The sequence below is a fragment of the Symphalangus syndactylus genome, chromosome X (assembly GCF_028878055.3).
Source record: "Symphalangus syndactylus isolate Jambi chromosome X, NHGRI_mSymSyn1-v2.1_pri, whole genome shotgun sequence".
NCBI classification, from domain to species: domain Eukaryota; kingdom Metazoa; phylum Chordata; class Mammalia; order Primates; family Hylobatidae; genus Symphalangus; species Symphalangus syndactylus.
The window spans coordinates 77,604,464-77,629,077 of record NC_072447.2 but is presented as its reverse complement, the minus strand read 5'-3'; the positions used below and the strand labels follow the sequence as shown (position 1 = coordinate 77,629,077).

At 37.5% G+C, this 24,614-nt stretch overlaps 1 protein-coding gene across 3 annotated transcripts in view; it reads right to left on the bottom strand.

Annotated features, from left to right (window-relative positions):
- The window catches only part of EDA (ectodysplasin A), a 427,490-nt gene that overhangs the window by 138,105 nt on the left and 264,771 nt on the right, over positions 1–24,614 (bottom strand). The window lies entirely within an intron of this gene.

Sequence of the window (24,614 nt, the reverse complement as noted above, 5' to 3'; positions counted from 1 at the left end):
TTCATTATTACAAACTCTAGTATGACACACTCACTTTCTCCCAAGGTGCCTATCATCACTATCTCACCAAGCAGTTCTTTCTTCCTTTTCAGAATTATGACCAGAGTAGCAATTCCTTGCTTGAATTATTCTACAGCCCAAGAAATGAAATTGTCATCAAGGCAACAATTTTAACTTTGCCACATACTTATTGAATATCTTTTATGTTCTCAGGTATGCATGGAAATACAGAGAAGAAAAGACATTACGTTTAGCTAAAAGTATTCTTTTTTCTTATACATAAATACTGTAGAACTTGTACTCTAACAACCTGTGTGTGTGTGTATGTGCACACGTGCCAATAAATCTGACTTTATGGTGCTGCTGTCAATTTGCACTGATGATTGAGAATATAGACAGCACCACCATAATATATCCCATCATCCTAGCTCTCACGAGGGAAAAATACAAAGACATTCCAAAAGCCACAGCATTCTGTGTCACTCTCAATTCAAAAGCTACACAAAATCCAATTCGAATGGCAGATGTGTCAGTGTGATATCCAGAGGAGAGAAGAAGAAGGCAGACACTTGCAAATTTAACTTCAGGAAAGTACTTTCACACCATCACCTCAATGTGATATTTTAAAATTTTCATTTCAAAAAATGGAGTTATCCTGCTTCTTTTTGTCCTTGTGCTCAAAAGATTCCTCTTACTATTTACGATTTGGGGTAGCCCTTCTGGGAGGTAGAAAGGAGGTGGCCCTTATTATGCAAATGTAACTTTGTGTTCTATAGGACATCAAGTAGGAGACTGACTGCAAGTACAGTACATCGTAAGAAATTTTTGAACCCATATAATCTTGAACAATAGATAAAGGAAAGATTTTGTCAGAAATGACGTAGGATGGTTAGTTAGGAGAGAAATCTGGTGTGAGAAGAGGGCACTTGAAGAGTTTTAAGACTGGGCAATCAGAAAAATATTGCTGCCAGAAGGTTGTTGGAAGTTGCTGGGGTGTAGTCTATACTCAAAGATAAACAGAAGACATAGATGACCTGGTTTCATCAATAACCAGGCAGAGTTCAGCAAGAGGGCTCTTACTGTAGCAAATACGGGAACTAGGACAAGGCTACTGACTATTTAATTCAGTCAATAAATATTTTTTGAATACCTACTATGTGCCAAGTATTATATTAGGCATATGAGACATAGAAATTTATAGCAGTGAATAAGGCAAACAGTATAGTCTCCTCCCTCATGGAGCTTATGGTCTAGTTAAGTCAAGTGAAAACAAAAACAAAAAGCTTAGGTTTGGAGGGGCTAGAACAGGTCAACATCAACAGAAAAAGACTCATGAAAAGTGATCCAGGCAAAGACGGGTTCTAACATATACTATATCCATATCATTTTCTAACTACCATAGTTTATATTCTGAAATTCCTCACACAGTAGCAATCTCTTACATTTTCAATCACTGAGTGCTATCTATTGAGAAGGGATGCCAAGAAGAAAATAGTCTAGAGTTACAATCATAACATCATAGCGCAATGAAGAGGCTGACCTTTTAAGCCTAGTGAAGCTGCACAAGAAATAACCAGTAGAAAAGGCCAGGAGATTCATTTGGAAGTTTCTGGGTTTTCAGCATTAAAAAAAAAAAAATTCAGAGGAAGAACCAGATAGCTGAACTAGTAATTGCTTCCATTTCCCAAAAAGGTTGTTGGACATATTATATAAGTATTAAGTCTGTGAGTGAAAAGTCTTATATTCCTAGTAAAGGAAGGAAAAATATGGGAAAGCTGAATAATACACCTTGTGGCTAAGTCCACTTCTCCTCAACCATCCTAACCAGTGTCCCCCCCATCAATCAGTTGGCTGGTCCTTTCATTTAACTTTTGATTATCCCTGACAAGGATAAAAGAGAAAGGGGGAATTCTTGTACACTGCTGTGGGAATGTAAGTTAGTACGGCCACTATGAAGAACAGTATAGAGGTTCTTCAAAAAACTAAAAATAGAACTACCATGTGATCCAGCAATCTCACTGTTGGGTATATGCGTAAAAGAAATGAAATCGGTATATTGAAGAAATATCTGCTCTCCCATGTTTATTGCAGCACTATTCACAATAGCCAAGACTTGGAAGCAACCTAAGTGTCCATCAACAGACAAATGGATAAAGAAGATGCAGTACTTATAACAAAAAGGAGTCCTATTCAGCTATAAAAAAAAATGAGATCCTGTCATTTGCAATAACATGGATGGAACTGGAGATCACCATGTTAAATGAAATAAGCCAGGCACAGAAAGACAAACATTGCACATTCTCACTCACATGTGGAAGCTACAAAAAAAATTGAACTCATGGTGATAGAGTAAAATGATGTGGTTACCAGAGGCTGGGAAGGCTAGTGGGGAGGGTGGATAAAGAGTAGAAGAGGGGGTCAGGCACGATGGCTCATGCCTGGTAATCCCAACACTTTGGAAGGCCAAAGTGGGAAGATCACTTAAGTCCAGGAGTTTGAGACCAGCTTGGGCAAATAGTGAGACCCCATCTCTACAAAGATTTAAAGAAATGGCCAGGCATTATGGTGCATGCCTGTAATCCCAGCTACTTGGGAGGCTGAGGTAGGAGGACTGCTTGAGCCCAAGAGTTCAAGGCTGCAGTGAGCCATGAACGTGCCACTGCACTCTAGTCTAGACAACAGAGCAAGATAGTGTCTCAAAGAAAAAAAAAAAAAAAGAGGGGAAGAGGGAATGGTTAATGAGTACAAAAATACATTTGAATAAAAGGAATAATATCTAGTGTTTGGTAGTACAATAGGTCAATTATAGTTAACAATAATTCTTGTATATTTCCAAATAGCTAGAAGAATTGATTTGGAATATTCCTAACACAAAAAAGATAAATGCTTGAGATGATTGATATTCCAATTACCCTGATTTGATCATTACACATTGTGTGCCTGTATCAAAATACCACATGTGGCCAGGGGTGGTGGCTCACACCTGTAATCTCACACTTTGGGAGGCCTAGAGGGGCGGATCACTTGAGGTCAGGAGTTTGAGACCAGCCTGGCCAACATGGGAAACCCCATCTTTAATAAAAATACAAAAAAATTACCCAGGCATGGTGGTGGGCGCCTGTGATCCCAGCTACTCGGGAGACTGGGGCAGGAGAATCACTTTAACCTGGGAGGCAAAGGTTGCAGTGACCTGAGATCATGCCACTGCACTCCAGCCTGGGCAACAGTCCGTCTCAAAACAAAACCAAAACCAAAATATCACATGTACCCCATACATATGTACAACTATTATGTACCCATAATATAGTTTTTTAATGTACATTTTCAAAAAAATTTTTTAAAAATTTAATAATTTTTAAATACTTTTTAAAAAAAAAATCTTTTCTGGGAGTGCTGCTTCAAAGCAGAAAAATAAAAGTTTAAGAGATTTGTTTTCATCTCCCCAAGATGTGTGTGTGTGTGTGTGTGTGTGTGTGTTTATGTGTGTGTGTGTGCGGAGGGGGGCTGGTAGGGGTGATGACGGAGTGTAAAGAAACTTCAGAAGAGAAAATGTGACAGACAATATATAGTATGTCAGTGCTATTGGTTTTAGTGTGTAGGCTCCAAAACTCTAAGAACCATGCCTTCTGAAGCAAATTGCTTCAGACTGGGTTCAGCATGTAAGCATTTAACAAACATTTTTTTCATTGGAATAATTCAAAGGATACATGACAGAAGAGCAAAGATGCAAGCTCATCCAGCTCTCCTTTTATTAATAAATACAAGGTTAAAACATTTAGAAGAGGCTAGACTAGATGATCTCAGAGGACCCTTTCATCTCTAAACTGCTTTGAATGTGCATAGTTTTGTTGAGAGAATTCAAATGGCTAGTTGCATATATGTAAGCAGCACGCCAACAAAACATTCTATTTGGTCTTGGAAATAAACTTATGAATAGACAAATAAAAATGAAGTAAGACCCTGAGGGATTATAAACTTGCTAAATTTTTCTTGCTAGCACATCTTACAATTGTACATTTGTCTAAGAGTTACTTTGTTGCTCTTATTAGGTGCATACAAAAAAAGAGTGACTTAACATGACTTAACATTCCTCTTTCACCCAAAAAGAATGATTTAAATCGCTTCCAAAGGAACATAGAAAGCTGGTTTCTAAGGTAGAAAACTCACTTAAAATTGATTCAGAACAATAAATGATTGCTAGCTCCATGGGAAGAGATGCCTCCTTGGGAAAAGTGTAGCTGCCAAATTTCTCAGCAGGGTCTTAAGTTACCAGCTCCGGTAATTACTGGATTTTACTCCAAGATCCTGCAATGGGAACTTACTGGGCAAAGTGATGGCTAATATTGACATTCCTTCAGAGTAAAATAAAAATAAACCTAGAAATGTAGATGAAATCCTTTAAAGAAGCAATTAAAACATCAACAGTTGTTAAACTGCCAGATCAAATAACTCTGAATATCAAACAGAATTTTTTTAATGTTATAGCTTTAGAGGAAAAGGAACTCTGCCTTTGCCCCAACATGCAATATGTAAAATTGGGAGCAACTTGTTGTTTCATTACAGACTGTTCCCCATGGTTCAGCATGTGGGTTTGTCTCCAGCAGGAATGCATCAGGGAAGGGGTCAAACAGAACAAAAGCAAGCAAGCAGGACAAAGAATCAATAGTCAAACTCTACACCATCTCTTTGGAACCAGAATGTTACTATGTGTTTCTGAGAGAAGGTATAAAAGCTCCAGAGAGCTCTGTCAATCAGGGAGTGTCCAAAGCTCCATCTTTAGGGTATTTACAAAATTAGTTTGGCCAGACCATGCTCCAAGACAGAGAGATGGAGAAAGAAAAGATGATGTCACTCATGAAATGGGGAGAAGAGACTAGGTCTATAACCAAACAGACAATTCATGCATGGGTTCTCAGTTCTCTATTTATAACATTACAATTCTGAATTCAAATGCTAGAACTATGTACCAAATGCTAGTTGAGAGCACAATTTTACAGCTTTCTAATGGCCTGGTCAAGTAAGAAGCACACGAATTGGCCTAAAAGATCATATGTGATTATCATTTCAACATACAGTGTGTTAACACCTACTACGTGGTAGTTATTGTTGGAAGCAGAGGGATGAATAAGAAACCATATCTGCCCTTCAAGAACTAGTCTAGTGGGGGAGAAAGGGAACATAAAAGGAACAGTACAGAAAGAATGTGTGAATTGAAGTTAAAAAGGTGCTGGGGTTTCATGGAAAGCTTCTCACTGCCTTTCTTTCCACTGGGATCCTACGCACAAACTGAGCTCCCCACTTTTCTTCTTTTTATCATTTACTGTGGTCAATTCCACCTTAAGCAATCACAGAACCTCACATGGATCCATATTACCCCTTTAAATGGTTCTTTCTTCTGCTATTTCTTGCCCAGTTACCTCAAAATTACCTTTCTTGGTCTCTTTGTTCTATTTATGAACCCCAAATAGCCCTAATAAAGGCTGATAGTTATAAGAGCACTGTGAGATATCTGTATCAAGGAAAAGTAAAATCATCCTTTCTGAAGTGAAGTTAGACATAAAACCTGTGCCATCAACTTCTAATGTCCATTGAAAGTACCTAGAAGTGCTCTTCAGAAAGACTCTCCCAAAGCCTCCATCTATCTTCTTAACCTGTAATTAACTCTGCTATGCTCATGCTTTAGTGTCAAGGTGCTGTTTCTTATTCAATTACATTTTGCTTTAATTGCTAGTTAATAGTATTTCAGTACAGTACAGTATTTCAGTTCTATCACAGTATTTCAGTCCTATCACAGGTTGTAGGCTAACCTGGAAACTTCACCATAATAACACAATAACCTAATTGCTACAGAAAAATAACATAATTTCTATAGAAAAATATTCAAGTGCCAAACTATCAACTTAGAAATGATCTTCTGGAATAAAGTCATCCCCTAAAATGAGGGTTTGCCTGTGATCTGTCTGTAGGATGATCTCCTTTATTTCTTAATGAATTGGGCCTAGAAAAGTTATTTCTAAAATAACTACTAAGTAAATATCATTCTCCAGTTGACTTCTAATATAATATTGGAAAAAATTTCAAACTTGAAACAATTTTCCTCCTAAATATAATGATACCACACTGTCTTACCACTATAGACCCACCCCACCATGGGCTGGAAAATATAGCATTACAGCATTAGTAGGGAGAGAGAAAAGAGGGTGACTGAGAATTCATTTCTTACTCTTGCTAAAGTTTTTTTCTCCAGGCTCCAGAATTTCACTTGTAAGGCCACTCGGCAATAGAACCAGACCTCCAGTGAATACTCATTTCACCACACCATACCAAAATAACTTTTATACGACAAATACATTCCTACCAAGAACTATCATGACAACCAAACCACTAGCTTGTGTGATTAGACTATAGAGGGCTGATGAATTACATATGTCATATACAATATACAACTGCCACACAGACACCTCATGGGTCTGAGTTTGCAGCCAAGATGTTAGGAATAAGGCAAGTGGGGTTTCTAACATCAAACGCTAGGCTAAGTATGTTACGTGAATTAACTAATTTAGTAGTCAAAACAGCCATGTGTGACTAACACTTTATTTATGATATGTATTTTTATGATAAAATATATATCAAAAATATATATCATAAATATATAAAGCATTAGTCACACATGGCTGCTACGACTACTAAATTAATTAATGTAACATGCTTAGCCCAATGTTTGATATATATATATCATATATGTGATATATATATATTTATGATAAAACTGAGGCACAGAAAGTCAAAGTAATTTGTCCAACGTCACACAGTAGTAGAGTTTGGATTTGAATCTAGACTGTTTGCATGCAGTGACTGAGATCTTAAAAAATACAGATCTTAGCCACCATGCTATGCAATATGCTGATTATGACAAGAATGATAATAATAAAGGTAATAATAGCATCAAACACTAACATAATGCTAACTACTCAAGTCACTGTTCCAAACACCATCTCTATATCAACTCGTTTAATCCTCACAACAAAGGTAGATACTATTATTATTCCCATTTTTTAGATGAGGAAACTTTGGCACAGAGAGGTTTAATAATTTGTCTAAGGTCATACCACTAGGAAGTAAAAGATCTCTGATTCAAATCCAGGCAGTCTGAGTCCATTATATCACACTGCCTCTATAAGAAAGATAGCTGGGGTGTAACAGAAAAAAGCAGTAGGCTAGGAGTTTAGAAAAACAATTCAGACTCAACCATTTCCTAGCTCTGAAATCTTGCAAGATATATTACCTTTCATAGCTTCACTTTATAAAATAGAGAACGATTTTTACTAACAGAGCTAGTATAAGGATTAAACAAGAATGTATGTGGAAGTATTTTGGAGAATGTAAAGTGATGTATAATTGTATGGAATTAATGAATAGACTGGGTAGGAACAGTTAAGAAATTATATATATGTATTCACTGTATATATATTGTAATAATTACAGTATATGTATATACATATTATCTAGTGACACACACACACACACACACACAACTGTTAATAATTGCAACTTCCAATACTCAGACAGGAATTATGATCTCCCTCCCATTTGCAACATGGTTTTTTAGATTGTTGGATTATACTACTAGGAATACTGTATTTCTCGTAATGTCACAGGTTTCGTAAACAGACCTGAGGTTGGCAGGTCAGCTAAGGGCAGTTCATTACCAAATAATCAGATTGCAAATAACAACCTGAACAATGGTAAAGCAATTGCTAGTTGCTGTGATTAACATGGACCATTTGATGAGGCTATTACAGCAAATCTAGCCCACCAGATGTACCTCATTGTGTCTCTCACAGAACTAGTTCAATCCTTATGATAAGCAATAGTGCTGGAGAAGAATGGAGGTGATTCTCAAATATCTGATTTCAATATATCCCTCTGAGTCTTACTGGATGGTATGATCTCACATTAAAAGAACCATCTAGTGGAGCTCAACAGTTTTATTCCCACTATACAATAACTCCTCTTCAGTACTATACTTCATAGAAGATGACACTTAAAAATCATAGCAAAAGCAGCACCCCCCAAGTTACAGGGGTGCAAATCTCTGCTGAAAGCAATAGTAATTGCAAAGAAGTAAAAAAGCAAGAGAACTCTGTCTCCATCAGAGCCTGGCTGTAGGTACATCAGACAACATAGTGGACCTTGCTATTCTGACTGCTGAAAACAAGGATAGGGAAAAGATGATGACACAAGTAATTTGTCACTATGTGAAGGAAATTTGTTCAAAAGGTACAACAACCAGGGCAGTTCCAATTGTATGGTTTTCAATAAAAAAATTTCAATACATAACACCTATTTTTATTTTATATAGCCAAGATTTTTTATATAAACATATTCAGATATCAGGAAAAAATTTTCTCTCATAGTACTTTATGACATTTTTTAGAAACCAATGAACTTCCTATTCAAATGAATTATTAATTTTTTTATTTAGACAGAGTCTCGCTCTGTCACCCAGGCTGGAGTGCAGTGGCGCGATCTCGGCTCACTGCAACCTCTGCCTCCCTCCCGGGTTTCAAGCGATTCTCGTGTCTCAGCCTCCTGTGTAGCTGGGAGAACATGCGCCTGCCACCACACCCAGCTAATTCTTTTTTCTGTATTTTTAGCAGGGATGGGGTTTCACCATGTTAGCCAGGGCTGGTCTCAAACTCCTGACCTCAAATGATCCACCTGCTTCGGCCTCCCAAAGTGTTGGGATTACAGGCGTGAGCCACCATGCCCGACCTCAAATGAACTAGTAAACAGAAATTAAAATCTTAAAGCATAAAAAGTGGGGCTTTATGCATTTTTACCACAATAAAAAATACATATGGAACTTCCAGTTGAAATTACTTGGGTAGGGGGAGGAATCGAGTCCTATAGCCAACCCCCCTCCACCAAATCAGAAATTTCTAGACCCTCTGAGAATGCCATTTGAAAAAGAAATCACTGTTTTATTATTTCATGTTGTCCGAATTGTTTATTAAATAATATGATCCTGTACTTATTTTCACCCACCCATTCATGTCCAGTCTGAGAGCATGTCAATCAAATTTAATCTATATTTCTATCTTCTGGACAGTCAAAATCATTAAGACTGTGGTACAATACAGATCTGCTTGACAGACATATTTTAACTGTCTTTTGTACCTTAATGGCACAGACACCTATATTTTAGTGCTTCCCAGTGTTTCTGTCTGTACTGAATAAGCAGGCAATAGGATCAAGCTCTGACATGTTGCACTAGAGGCAGGATGGGATGAATCCCTGCCCCTTTCTTGTCTCCATAGAGGGTGACTTATTCAGATGAATTCCTTAGTAATCAGCAAGGTAAGAGAGGGGCAGCATGGGGGCTATGTTACCCAAGGGACTCATTTGAACAAAGGCTTTTTGTCATTAAACATCTATCTCTCAAGAAGCAAACAACTGGAGATTTAGACAGGAGAGAAAAAAGTGTTCCCTGGTCCACTGAAGTAACTAGCTGACTATTGAAAAGAAATAGTTTCTGTTAGTAGTTTAAGTAAAAGTAAAACCCTGGATTAAATGGAAGAGTACACCTAATTTTAATAAATGTTTTAAACATTCATATCATTCACTTTATAACTCAAAGTTTCTCCCTTTTCTCTCTTGATATTTCACTCTAAAAGGCGAACGGAGAAGATTTACAAGTAAAGAAAAGGTACATTTATATTCAGAATTTTCTTTCCTTTCAGGTTCCAAAGTTTGAGCTTAAATACCTCTGGCTAAAGAATGAAAAATCAGGCACTTTTTATGGCATCAGTTCAATGATGGTATTTATTGTTTTGTTGAGGGAGGGAGGAGGAGTGTGTATATCAAAGTTTCTAGAAGCTTTAAAATCCTACTGTAGGGAAAGAGAAGGACAGGTAATAAGAAGGGGGAGAGGCATAGGTTTGTGCAAATTTTTTTCTCTACCTCAGATCCCAAGAAGGTGACAAAAAGCTGAGGGTTCTTTGATTTCATTTCATTGTCTATTCTGGCAAGCAAACTTCATTTATCTTAGAAAAATCCTGTTATTTCAAAGCAAGAGTGAAAAATATATGTATAAAGAGAAAATTGATAGGAAATTAAGTAGAAAACTCCTTAAATTTTTTCTTTTCAAAATTTGAGTTGTGGAGGGTAGTAAGTACAGGAAAATTAAGGTAAATATAGTTTTAAAAATAGCTAATTTAATATATTTGCCAAATTTATTCTAAATCATCAAGAGGAGGAGTGAGAAGAAGAGAAGTTAAAGGCATCAATAAGTCAAATGGACTAAAGTAGCAGCATGGTATGGTGGAAAGGGGATGGAACTTGGAGCTGGAAGACCTGATTTCTAGTCCTGCCTCTGCCACTAATTCCATACGGCTTGCCTTAGGTAAGTGTCTTTAACTTCCCTGTACCTCAGTCTTTATAACCTACAAAATGAGAGGATTATACTAAATAGTCTCTAAATTACTTCTAGGTTTAACATTTCATAATGTGTGAAATAATATGGTACATGTTATGGGCTGAATTGTGTCCTCTTCTCCCCAAATTTGTATGTTGTACAAAACCATCCATCTTCCTCCTCACCCCATCCCTTCTTTGCAGCCTTTCTCAACCTACACACACACACACACACACACACACACACACACACACCGATGCACATACCCTTATCATCTTTCTGTCCCAGTATATACCCATTGAAAAAGAAGACAACTGGCAGACCAAGATGTCACACCAGTACCCCCAGTACCTCACAATGTGGCTATATTTGGAGATAAGATATTTAAAGAGGTAATTAAGTTAACATGAGACTGAGTGGGCCTGAATCCAATCTGACTGGTGTCCTTATCAGAAGAGGAGATTAGAATTCACAGAGGAAAGACCATGTGAAGAGGCAGTGGAAAGACCATGTAAAGAGGCAGCAAGACAGTGGCCATCTGCAAGCCAAGGAGAGAGACCTCAGAAGAAATCAACCCTGCTGATACCTGACTGGAAGTCTGGTCTCAGACTTCCAGGTTTTAGAGCTGCAAGAAAATAAATCTCTGTTGTTTAAGCCACACAGTTTGTGGTATTTTCTTATGGTAGCCCTGGCAAACTAATACAGTACATCATTTAAGTAAGAACTCAAGTAATTTATTTAAAAGAGAATAGACTTGTACAGTTTATCTAGTGAATTATACTTAGGGAGATTTTGCTGGAAGCTCAAATTTCCTGGCTCCTTTTTCAGAACTAGCCACAGAATAAATGATAATTACCGCTGTGGAAAGTGGAAAGTTGTAGCCTATAAAGTCAAATGTCAAGAAGGTTTAAAAATTAGAGCACAATGAAGAGAAATCAGGGTGAAAACAGTTTGTCAGAACAACATTTATATAATGTAGGATTTTTTATTTTTACTCTTTTACCTGTTTATAGTCAAAACAGGTATTTTTTGGTTTCAGGATGGTGTTAAAGTGTTTAAAATCAGGGTGTGACATCTTGGTCTGCCAGTTGGCTTCTTTTTCAATGGCTATATACTGGGACAGAAAGATGATAAGGGTATGTGCATCAGTGTGTGTGTGTGTGTGTGTGTGTGTGTGTGTAGGTTGAGAAAGGCTGCAAAGAAGGGATGGGGTGAGGAGGAAGATGGATGGTTTTGTACAAATCCAGTCTCACCGCTGGAAACTAAACTTAAAGTACCCTCATCCCCTCATCGTAATAGAGGTGGTGTGATCAAGTAGGCTTTGTCTCTTCGATGCAATTTTGATTCAACATATGCAAATCAATAAATGTGATTCATCACATAAACAGAACTAAAAACAAAAACCACATGATCATCTCAATAGATGCAGAAAAGGCCTTTGATAAAATTCAACAGGCTTCATGTTAATCCCACCCCTGCAAATGTGGCATCGAAGGAACATACTTCAAAATAATAAAAAGTCATGTATGATAAACCCATAGCCACATCATACTGACTGGGCAAAAGCTGGAAGCACCCCACCTTGAAAACCAGAACAAGACAAGGATGTCCTCTCTCTCTCCACTCCTATTCAACATAGCACTGGAAGTCCTGGCCAAAACAATCAGGCAAGGGAAAGAAATAAAAGACATCCAGATAGGAAGAGAGGAAGTCAAACTATCCCTGTTTGCAGACAATATGATTTTATACCTAGAAAACCCCATAGTCTCTGCCTAAAAGCTACTTAAGCTGATAAACAACTTCAGCAAAGTTTCAGGATACAACATCAATGTACAAAAATCAGTAGGATTCCTATATATCAACAGCATCCCAAGCTGAGAACAAAATCAAGAATGCAATCCCACTCACAATAGCCACAAAAAAGATAAATTACCTATGAATACAGCTAACCAAGGAGGTGAAAGATCGCTACAATGAGGATTACAAAACACTGCTCAAAAAAATCAGAGATGACATAAACAAATGGAAAAACATTCCATGCTCATGGATAGGAAGAATCAATATTGTTAAAATGGCCATACTGCTCAAAGTAATTTACAGATTTGATGCTATTCCTATAAAACTACCAATGATATTCTTCACAGAATTAGAAAAAGTAATTTAAATATTCATTTGGAACCAAAAAGGAGTTCAAATAGCCAACACAATCCTAAGCAAAAAGAACAAAGCTAGAGGCATCACCTTACCTGACTTCAAACTATACTGCAAGGCTCCAGTAACCAAAAATATTGGTACTGGTACTGGTACTGGTAAAAAAAATAGACGCACAGTCCAATGGAACAGAAATAGCCCAGAAATAAAGCCGTCCCCTACAACCATCTGATCTTCAACAAAGTCGACAAAAGCAATGGGGGAAAGACTCCCTATTCAATAAATGGTGCTGGGATAACTGGCTAGTCATATGCAGAAGATTGAAACTGGACCCCTTTCTTATACCATATACAAAAATCAACTCAAAATAGAGGTGGTGGTAAAATAGATTTTCTCTTCTGGAAACTACTATTCCTAAAAGCTTAGCTGGACAATAGTACCTCAAAGTGGCTGATTAACCACATTCAGAATAATTCTGCAAAAACAGAATCCCAGAAAATTGGTGCTGGGGGAGACCTTAGAATTCATCTTGGTCCAACTCCTTTGTTTTACAAGTGGGCAAATTGAAATCCAGAGAGAGGATGGGACTTGCCCAGGAAAACACAGCAAGTTAATAACAGAGCCAGGATTTGAACAACAACAAAATATTTTCTTCAGACAGCTTTAAATTACCATGCAACTGGTTTATGTACTAATTTCTGATATTTTAATAGAGAATAACAAACTGTTAAAGAGATCACACATTTTAAAGATCTCCATCAGCTAAAATAATGCACAAAATTACAAAGTGATAGAGCTAGAGGCAACTTATTATTCCTTATGTTTATTCCATATTTTATGTGGCACATGAACTGATCTGATGTAAAAGAGCAACATAAAATAGTGGAAAGGAAACTCATTTGGGAGTTAGGGGACTAATGTTTTTGAATCAATTCTATCACAAACTAGTTGTATGATTTTGGAGGAGTGACTAAACCTGTCTTGGATTCAGTTTTCTTATCTTTAAAATGGAGTTGTAGTGAGTTAAATAGTGGTCACAAAAAGATAAGTTCATGTCCTAACTTGGAACCTGTGAATGCGGCCTTGTTTGGAAAAAGGGCTTTTACAGATAAAATTAGTTAATGATCTCAATGTTAGATCATCCTGGATTTAGGGTGGGCCCAAAATCCAAAGACAGGTGTCCTTATAAGAAATAGGCAGAAGAGGATTTGAGACACATAGATACAGATGAGAAAGTGATATGAAGATTAAGGCAGAGATTGGAGTGATGGGTCCACAAGCCAAAGAATAGCAAGGTTTGCCAGCAGCCACCAGAAAGGCACGAATAGATTCTCCTTCAGAACCCACAGAGGGAACCAAATCTCCCAACACCTTGATTTTGGACTTCTAGCCTCCAGGAGCGTGAGATTACAAATTTTTGTTGTTTTAAGCCACTAAATTTGTAGTAATTTGTTACAGCAGCATTAGAAAGCTAACATGGAGGGGGAGTGGGGTGAGAATTGAATCAGATGTGAGGGTCCAGGCAGGTAACATTAATAAATGAAATGGGCTGCTACGTGAAACATAACTGTAAGTGTAATGATTCATGGAAATGAAACAAGCATCTTAGTGTCAGAGGGACAAGAGTGAGTGATGACCTGAAGAACACTCCTTAGTTCCAGCCTATTGTTATCATGTGAGAATGCAGGCTCAGGATTGCCAGAGCATCTGGTTTTCAAGAAAAGTTCAACCTTTTATTTGAAATTATTTCCATTTAAAAAATAGGGGAAACTGCATTGCCAAGTCAATCTTAAGCCAAAAGAACAAAGCTGGAGGCATCACGCTACCTGACTTCAAACTATACTACAAGGCTACAGTAACCAAAACAGCATGATACTGGTACCAAAACAGAGATATAGATCAACGGAACAGAACAGAGCCCTCAGAAATAACGCCACATATCTACAACTATCTGATCTTTGACAAACCTGACAAAAACAAGCAATGGGGAAAAGATTCCCTATTTAATAAATGGTGCTGGGGAAACTGGCTTGCCATATGTAGAAAGCTGAAACTGGATCCCTTCCTTACATCTTATACAAAATTAATTCAAGATGGATTAAAGACTTACATGTTAGACCTAAAACCATAAAAACCCTAGAAGAAAACCTAGGCATTACCATTCAGGACATAGGTGTGGGCAAGGACTTCATGTCTAAAACACCAAAAGCAATGGCAACAAAAGCCAAAATTGACAAATGGGATCTAATTAAACTAAAGAGCTTCTGCACAGCAAAAGAAACTACCATCAGAGTGAACAGGCAACCTACAAAATGGGAGAAAATTTTCACAACCTACTCATCTGACAAAGGGCTAATATCCAGAATCTACAATGAACTCAAACAAATTTACAAGAAAAAAACAAACAACCCCATCAAAAAGTGGGCAAAGGACATGAACAGACACTTCCCAAAAGAAGACATTTATGCAGCTAAAAAACACATGAAAAAATGCTCATCATCACTAGCCATCAGAGAAATGCAAATCAAAACCACAATGAGATACCATCTCACACCAGTTAGAATGGCCATCATTAAAAAGTCAGGAAACAACAGGTGCTGGAGAGGATGTGGAGAAATAGGAACACTTTTACACTGTTGGTGGGACTGGAAACTAGTTCAACCATTGTGGAAGTCAGTGTGGCGATTCCTTAGGGATCTAGAACTAGAAATACCATTTGACCCGGCCATCCCATTACTGGGTATATACCCAAAGGACTATAAATCATGCTGCTATAAAGACACATGCACACGTATGTTTGTTGCAGCACTATTCACAATAGCAAAGACTTGGAACCAACCCAAATGTCCAACAATGATAGACTGGATTACGAAAATGTGGCACATATACACCATGGAATACTATGCAGCCATAAAAAATGATGAGTTCATGTCCTTTGTAGGGACATGGATGAAACTGGAAATCATCATTCTCAGTAAACTATCGCAAGGACAAAAAACCAAACCCTGCATGTTCTCACTCATAGGTGGGAATTGAACAATGAGAACACATGGACACAGGAAGGGGAACATCACACTCCGGGGACTGTTGTGGGGTGGGGGGAGGGGGGAGGGATAGCATTAGGAGATACACCTAATGCTAAATGACGAGTTAATGGGTACAGCATACCAACATGGCACATGTATACATATGTAACAAACCTGCACATTGTGCACATGTACCCTAAAACTTAAAGTACAATAATAAAAATAAATAAAAAATAGGGGAAACTAATTTTAATTGTTAAAACACTGTGTGTCAAACAAACTAAATTTGTGAGCTAAATATTACATGATCTCTAATCTTCTTCATGGCTCTAATCTATTTTTCAATTGGTCTATCCTAGCACTGAAATATGTTATTAGAACTGGAAGATTTTTTGTTCCCTAGCTCTGTGGGGACAATAGTAGCTGTGGTCACAGCATAAGTGTGACATTTTTGTTAGTTTGTGTCAAAAAAAGAAGCCATGGCAGACACTTCTCTGGAATTTTAAAAACTGACTGACAGGACAGGTCAGAAACTTTTCCTATTAAAATACACCTCAAGAAGCATTTTCTCTATCTGCATCATTTTTATTTACTAAAAGCTTTATTGGGTATGAAAAAGAGAAGCTGAAAGAGCATGTAATATTAGTTTACATATAGCAAAGACATTTATACCTGAAACTCTCCTGTTCAGTAGAAATGGCATTCAAAAACTCAATTAACCTTCTGCATATTTACATTTGCAGGTATTTGTCAAAGAAGCATACAAATACCTTATAACTGCAGACTGTCAAGGTAAATACTTCCTGAAAATGTGATATGTACCCCTCAATACTTTGTAATCAACAGTATCTTACTAAGCTCATTACCATATTGTACTCATGAGAAACATGAAGGTTTAACAAACTTAAAGCTTAGGTTCTAAAGATCACCACATGAAAAATTTTCTCCTGTGTCCTTTTCTAACTTCATGCACTCACTTTTTTTTTTCATTTCCAACTTATAAGTTCGGGGTACATGTGCAGGATGTACAGGTTTGTTACATAGGTAAACGTGTGCCACGGTGGTTTGCTGCACAGATTATCCTATCACCCAGGTATGAAGCCCAGCATCACTAATTATTCTATCTGATCCTCTCCCTCCTCCCACTCCCCACCCTCTGACAGGCCCCAGTGTGTATTGTTCCCCCCATATGTCCATGTGTTCTCATCATTTAGCTCCCACTGATAAGTGAGAACACGTGGTACTTGGTTTTCTGTTCCTGCATTAGTTTGCTAAGCATAACGGCCCCCAACTCAATCCATGTCCCTGCAAAGGACATGATCTCATTCCTTTTTATGGGTGCATAGTATTCCATAGTGTATATGTACCACATTTTCTTTATCCAGTCTATGGTTGATGAGCATTTAGGTTGATTCTGTGTCTTTGCTATTGTGAATAGTGCTACAATGAACATATGCATGCATGTGTCTTTATAGTAGAACGATTTATATTCCTTCACATATATAAGGAATATATACAGTGGTTTGGGTACATCCCCAGTGATGGGATTGCTGGACAGAATGGTATTTCTGTCCTTAGGTCTTTGAGGAATCGCCGCACTGTCTTCCATAATGGTTGAACTAATTTACACTCCTACCAACAGTGTAAAAGTGTTCGTTTTTCTCCACAACCTTGCCAGCATCTGTTATTTTTGACTTTTTAATAATAGCCATTCTGACTGGCATGAGATGGTATCTCACTATGGTTTTGATTTGTATTCCTCTAATGATCAGTGATGTTGAGCTTTTGTTCATGTTTTTGGCCACATATATGTCTTCTTTTGAGAAGTGTCTGTTCAGTCCTTTGCCCACTTTTTAATGGAGTTTTTTTTTTTTTTTTGTAAATTTGTTTAAGTTCCTTATAGATGCTGGATATTAGGCATTTGTCAGATGCATAGATTGCAAATATTTTCTCCCATTCTGTAGGCTGTTTACTCCGTTGATAGTTTCTTTTGCTGTGCAGAAGCTCTTTAATTAGGTCCCATGTGTCATTTTTTTGCTTCTGTTGCAATTGCTTTGGCATTTTCATCGTGAAATCTTTGCCTATATTGAATGGTATTCCCTAGATTTTCTTCTAGGGGTCTTATAGTTAAAGGTTTTACATTTAAGTCTTTAATTCATCCTCAGTTGATTTTTATATATAGTGTAAGGAAGGAGTCCAGTTTCAATTTTCTTCATATGGCTAGCCAGTTCTCTCAGCACCAATTACTAATCAGGGAATCCTTTCCCCATTGCTTGTTTTTGTCAGGTCTGTCAAAGATCAGATGGTTGTAGATGTGCAGTCTTATTTCTGAGTTCTCTATTCTGTTCCATTGGTCTATGTGTTCTTGTATCAGTACCATGCTCTTTTGGTTACTGTAGCCCTATAGTATATTTGGGTAGTATAGTAATATAGTAAAGTTGGGTAGCATGATGTCTCTAGCTTTGTTCTTTTTGCTTAGGATTGCCTTGGTTATTTGGACTCTTTTATTTTTTTTGGTTCCATATAAATTTTAAAATAGTTTTTTCTAATTCTGTGAAGAATATCACTGGTAATTTAATGTGAATGGCATTGAATCTTTAAATTGCTCTGGGCAGTATGGCCATTTTCATAATATTGATTCTTCCTATCCATGAGCATGGAATGTTTTTCCATTAGTTTGTGTCACGTCTGAATTCTTTGAGCAGTGGTTTGTAGTGTTCCTTGAATAGGCCCTTCACTTCCCTTGTTAGCTGAATTCCTGGTATTTTATTCTTTTTGTGGCAATTTTGAATGGGAGTTCATTCACCATGCACTCACTTTGAATTTAATAAAAAGGAGGAGGATGTCAAGGCAAGTCAATGAGGAAAGCATAGCCTTTTAAACATACGGTACTTGGACAACCGAATATCCACGTGGAAAAGAAAGAAGTTAGACCTCTACCTCATGCCATACACAAAATTAACTCAGAGTAGACCATAGAGACCTAACTGGAAAAGCTAATATTATAAAACTGCCAGAAGAAAACAGATATGAAGTCTCATGACCTTGGATTAGAAAATGAATTTTTAGATATGACACCAAAAGCACAAGCAATAACAACAAAATATAGATAAAGTAGACATCATCAAAGGTATAATCTGTGTGCTTCAAAGAACAGCATAAGAAAGTGAAATAAAAACCTACAGAATGAGAGAAAATATTTACAGTCATATATTTGTTAGGGGATTTATACCCATAATATATAAAGAATCCACATAAATAAATAATCAAATGACAAAAAACAATTAAAAATCGGCCAAAGAATTTGAGTAGATGTTTCTCCAAAGAAGATATACAAAGAGCCAATAAGCACATGGAAAGATACTCAACCTCACTAATCAGTAAGGAAATGCAAATCAAATCTACAATGAGACACCACTTCACACCAATTGGAAGACTATTATTAAAAAAACAAACCAGAAGGCCAGGCGTGGTGGCTCATACCTGTAATCCCAGCACTTTGGGGGGCCAAGGCGGGAGGATGGCTTAAGCCAAGGAGTTCAGGACCAGCCTGGGCCACATGGTAAGACCCTGTATCTGCAAGAAAATTTTAAAAATTAACCAGGTGTGGTGGTGTGTGCCTGTAGTCCCAGCTACTATGGAGGATGAAGTGGGAAGATCGCTTGAGCCCAGGAGGTCAAAGCTGCAGTGATCCATGATTGCACCACTGCACTTCAGTCTGGGAAACAGAATGAGACCCTGTCTCAAAAAACAAATATGTAAATAAATAAAAAGTAAAAAACAAACCAGAAAATAACAAGTTTTGGTAAAAATGTGGAGAAATGGAAACCCTTGTCTATTGCTGGTGGGAATGTAAAAATGGTGCAGCTGCTGTGGACAAACATAATATATATATATATATATATATATAACTACCCCACAATACAACAATTCCACTTCACTTCTGGGTATATACCCCAAAAAATGGAAAGCAAGAACTTGAACAGATATTTGTACCGCCATGTTTATAGCAACCTTATTTACAATAGCCAAAAGGTGAAAGCAACCCAGGTGTCCATCAACAGATTTAGTGGATAAACAAAATGTAGTATGTACACATTCAGTGGAATGTTATTCAGCCTTATATATCCATAATTTTTATATCCTCTTGATGAATTGACCCCTTTTTTCATTATATAATGACCTTCTTTGTCTCTTTTTACAGCTTTTGACTTAAAGTCTATTTTGTCTGATATAAGCACAGCTACTCCTGCTCTCTTTTGGTTTCCATTTGTATGCAATATATTTTTTCATCTATTCACTTTCAATATATGTTTCCTTAAAGTTTAAATGGGTCTCTCGTGGGCAGAATGTCACTAGGTCTTTTTTTTTTTTTTTTTTTAAATCCATTCGGTCACTCTGTCTTTTGATTGGAGAATTTAATTCCTATACATTCAAGGGAATTATTGATAGGTAAGGACTTATCACTGCCATTTTATTTGTTTTCTGGTTGCTTTGTAGGTCCTTTGTTTCTTTCTTCCTCTTTTTGTCTTCCTTTGTGATATGATGATTTTCTTTGGTGGTATGTTTTGATTCCTTTCTGTTTATCTTTTGTGTATTTACTATAGGTTTTGTTTTGTGGTCATCATAAGACTTAGACAGAACATCTTATATTTACAGAAGGTTATTTTAAAAACTCTACACTTTTGTCTCCCCCAACATTTTATGTTTTTGATGTCATAATTCATCTCTTTATATTGTGTATCCTTTAACAAAATGTTATAGCTATAGTTATTTTTAACAGTCTTGTCTTTTAACTTTTATACTAGAGATAACTTTTATACTAGAGATAAGTGATTTATATACCACTATTACATTATCAAAGTATTCTGAATTTGACTATGTATTTACCTTTACCATTGAGTTTTTTACTTTCATGTGTTTTCATGTTGTTAATTAGCATCCTTTTGTTTCAATTCTAAGAACTTCTTTTAGTATTTCTTGTAAGACAGGCCCAGTGATGATGAACTCCCTCAGCTTTTGCTTGTAAATGTCTTTATTTCTCCTTCATTTCCCAAAGACAGATTTGCCAGGTATAATATTCCTAGTTGGTAGTTTCCTTTTCTTTCAGTACTTTGTATATACCATTCTACTCCCTCCTGGCTTGCAAGGTTTTCTGTTGAGAAGTCTCATGGTAGCCTTATGAGGGTTCCCTTATATGTGATGAATCTCTTATCTCTTGATGCTTTGTCTTTGACTTTTGACAATTTGAATATAATGTACCTTGGAGTATTCTTCTTTGAGTTATTTTACTTGGGGTCTTTTGAGCTTCATAAATCTGGGGGGGTCTATATCCCTTCTCAACATTTGAAGTTTTCAGACAGTATTTCTTTAGATAAACTTTCTTTTCCTTTTCTCTCTTCAAGTGTGCTAATTCTTCTCTATGATGGAGTCTGCTGTTGAAGCTCTCCATTGAAGTCTTCAGTTCTGTCATTGTATTCTTTAGCGCCATTTAGTTCTTTTTAAATGATTCCTATTTCTTTATTAGACTTCTCACTTTGATCATGCATTATTTTCTTAATTTTATTTATTTGTTTTTATTATTTTTTGAGATGGAGTCTCACTCTGTTGCCCAGGCTAGAGTGCAGTGGTGCGATCATGGCTTACTGCAGCCTACCTCCTGGGCTCAAGTAATCCTCCTGCCTCAGCATCCCAAGTAGCTGGTACTATAAGGCACACTCCAACATGTCCAGCTAATTATTTTTGTAGAGATGAGGTCTCCCCATGCTGCCTGGGCTATTAATTTTATTTAGTTGTCTATCTATGTTTTCTTGAATCTCATTGAGCTTCTTTAAGATGATCATTTTGAATTCTGTCAGGTAATTTATAGATCTCCATTTCTTGCCGTCAGTAATTGGAACTTTGTTTCCTTTGGTGGCTCACATTTGCTTGATTCTTCCTTATTTGTGTAGCTTTGCATTGATGTCCATGTATTTGAAGGAAATTCCTCTTTCAGTCTTTGCAGACTGATTTTGGCAAGTTAAGGCCTTCTTCTGCTAGGTTCTTGGGTTGATGGAATGCCTCTGGAATCACAGTCAAATGGGGTTTGAACTGGGTAATGTGGCTGCTGCTGGGTCTGCAATTGGGGTCCACAGTTGGCAGGTCTATTATCAGGGGTTCTAGCAGGTGTGGATCCTGTCTGGTCCCTGGGTGACTGGACTGTCTCTAGGATGTTGGTTTGTAGGACTGGTGCCAGGATGAGCATCCAATTCAGGGCCCACAGATGGCAGGCCTGTTACTAGGTATGTGGATGGGTGTGACTTACTTTGAGTTCCTGGGAAAGCTCTTGTTGGATCACTGAGTGGGTACCTTGGCATGCAGTACTACTGTAGTCTGCAGCTGAGAAGCGCTAGAACCAAGTTGCAGGGCTGTTTTAGGGCCTACAAGCTGAAACTGAAGTCTTCAGCCTTTTTCTGGGGTCACAGATTGGCATTTCTCCTGGTGGGTCCCTGGGTGGGCAGTCCTGCTATCAGACTACAGTTGAGAGGCACTGGAGCCAAATTACGGGGCCATTTCAAGATCCACAGTGGGACTGAGAACATCAGGTCCACCTGCAAGGTCACCGATGTCATTTCTCCCTGCAGGTCTTTTTATGGGCAGGACTGCTCTCAAGCTACAGCTGAGAGGGGCTGGTGCCACTTTTTAGGTCTGTTTCAGGATCTCCTATGGGAACTAGGTAAACTGGCCTGCCTGCAGAGCACAGTCAAGGATTGCTCTCAGACCAAAGCTGAGAGAGGCTGAAGATGGGATTCAGAGCCATTTAGGCACCTGCTGTGGGAGTGAGGTTGGTAATCCTGCCCCAGGGACCTAAGTGTGTCTCCCTCTGGATCCTTTTGTGAGCAGGATTGATCTTGTACAATTACCAAGAAAGGCTGGAGATAAGTTATAGTGTTATTTTAAGGTCCACATCTGATACTGAGGCTAGTAGGCCTCTCTCCTGAGGCAGTGGTACGCATAATTCCTCCTGGGCCTCTTGGCAGACGGTTTTGGTAGCAGGATCAAAGCTAGATGGGGCTATAGCTGAGCCCACAGGTAGATGGGGCTGTTTCCGGGTCTGGAGTTGAAACAAAGGTTAATAAGTATATTATCTGGATGTGGGTACATCTTCTCAAAATGACCTTCGTAAGTCTTGGGTTCTGCAGGGGTTTCACAAACTTGTACCTGAATTCCAAGGCTCCTACAAAGACAATTTTGTCTGTGGATGGCTGTAAAATTATTGTTGCTGTGGAGGAATATGAACAGCATCCTGTTTCACGATCTTGTTGATGGCACTCTCCCATTCAGCCTTAAAGAGAAATAAAATTCTGATTCATGCTGCAACATGGATGAACCTTGAAGACATTATGCTAAGTAAAATAAGCCATTCATAAAAAAAATTGTAAGATTCCATTTATATGAGGTACTTAGAACAGTCAAATTCTTAGAGACAGAATGTAGAATGGTGGTTGCCAGGGGCTGGGAAGAAGAATGGGGAGTTAGTGTTTAATAGTTAAAGAGCTTCAGTTTGGGAAGATGATAACATTTTGGAGATGACAGTGGTAATGGTTTCACAACAATGGGAATGTACTTAATGCCACAGAACTATGTGTTTAAAAATGGTTAAAATGATAAATTTTATGTTATTTATATTTTACCACAATAAAAGAGACAACTGAACTAATTAAAAATTGAGCAAAAATATGAATAGATGTTTCCCCAGAAAAGATGTACAAATGGCCAATGAGCACATGAAAAGATGCTTAACATCATTAGTCACTAGGAAAATGCAAGTAAAAAACCACAAGGAGACACCACTTTATATCCATTAGGGTGGTTATAATAGAAAAGAGAGATAACAGTAAATGTTGACAATGATGTGGAGAAATTGGAATCCTCCACCATTGCTAGTAAGAATGTAAAATGTTGCAGCCACTTTGGAAGACAGTTTGGCAGTTCCTTGAAAAGTTAAACATAGAGTAACTATATAACCCAGATATCCCACTCATAGGTATATACACGAAAGAACTGAAGACAGGTATTCAAACAAAAATTTGTACATGAATGTTCATAGCAGCACTATTCACAATAGCCAAAAGGGGGAAACAATTCAAATGTCCATCAACCGATGAATGGATAAAGAAAATGTGGTATATCCATACAACGAAATATTATTCAACAATAAAATAGAATAACACTGCAACCTGGATAAACCTTAAAAACGTTATGTTAAGTAAAAGAAGCCAATTACAAAAGACCAGAGTTTATATGATTCTGATTCCTTTTATATGAAATGTTCAGAATATGCAAATCTATAAAGATAGAAACATTTCCACTTTTACTTCATTCCTAAAAAATTGAGATATAATTCACTTACATAATTCATCCATTTAAAGTCTATCATTCATTGGTTTTTAGTATATTCACTAAGTTGTGCAACCATCACCACAATCGAATTTTATGACATTTTCATCACCAACAAGAGACTCCTTGCCTATTAGCAGTCATTCTATATTTCCACCTTCCCTCTACCCCTAGGCAACCATTAATCTACTTGGTAATTAAACTAGAAATACATGGAGTATAGGTTCACTTCTTCTTTTGTAAGCTGATATACAAACAAATACCAAAGTGAGTTTCCTGGTTGCTTTTTGAGGAAATATGTCAACTACTACTATCTAAATTTTGGGACCTACTTATTATTTTGAATACAATGGAGAAACCTATTCTTTTGCACTCAGTCACTTGCAGTAGTAGTTAGAAAAAAATTCTTTTTTTTTGAGGTAGGGTCTTGCTCTATTGCCCAGCCTGGAATGCAGTGGTGTAATCATAGCCCACTCCAGTCTTGACCTCTCAGGCTCAAGCAATCCTCCCACCATGCCTGGCTAATTTTTCTTTTCTTTATTTTTTGTAGAGACAATGTCTTGCTATGTTACCCTGGCTGATCTCAAACTCCTGCGCTCAAGTGATCCTCCCACCTTGGCCTCCCAAAATGCTGGGATTAC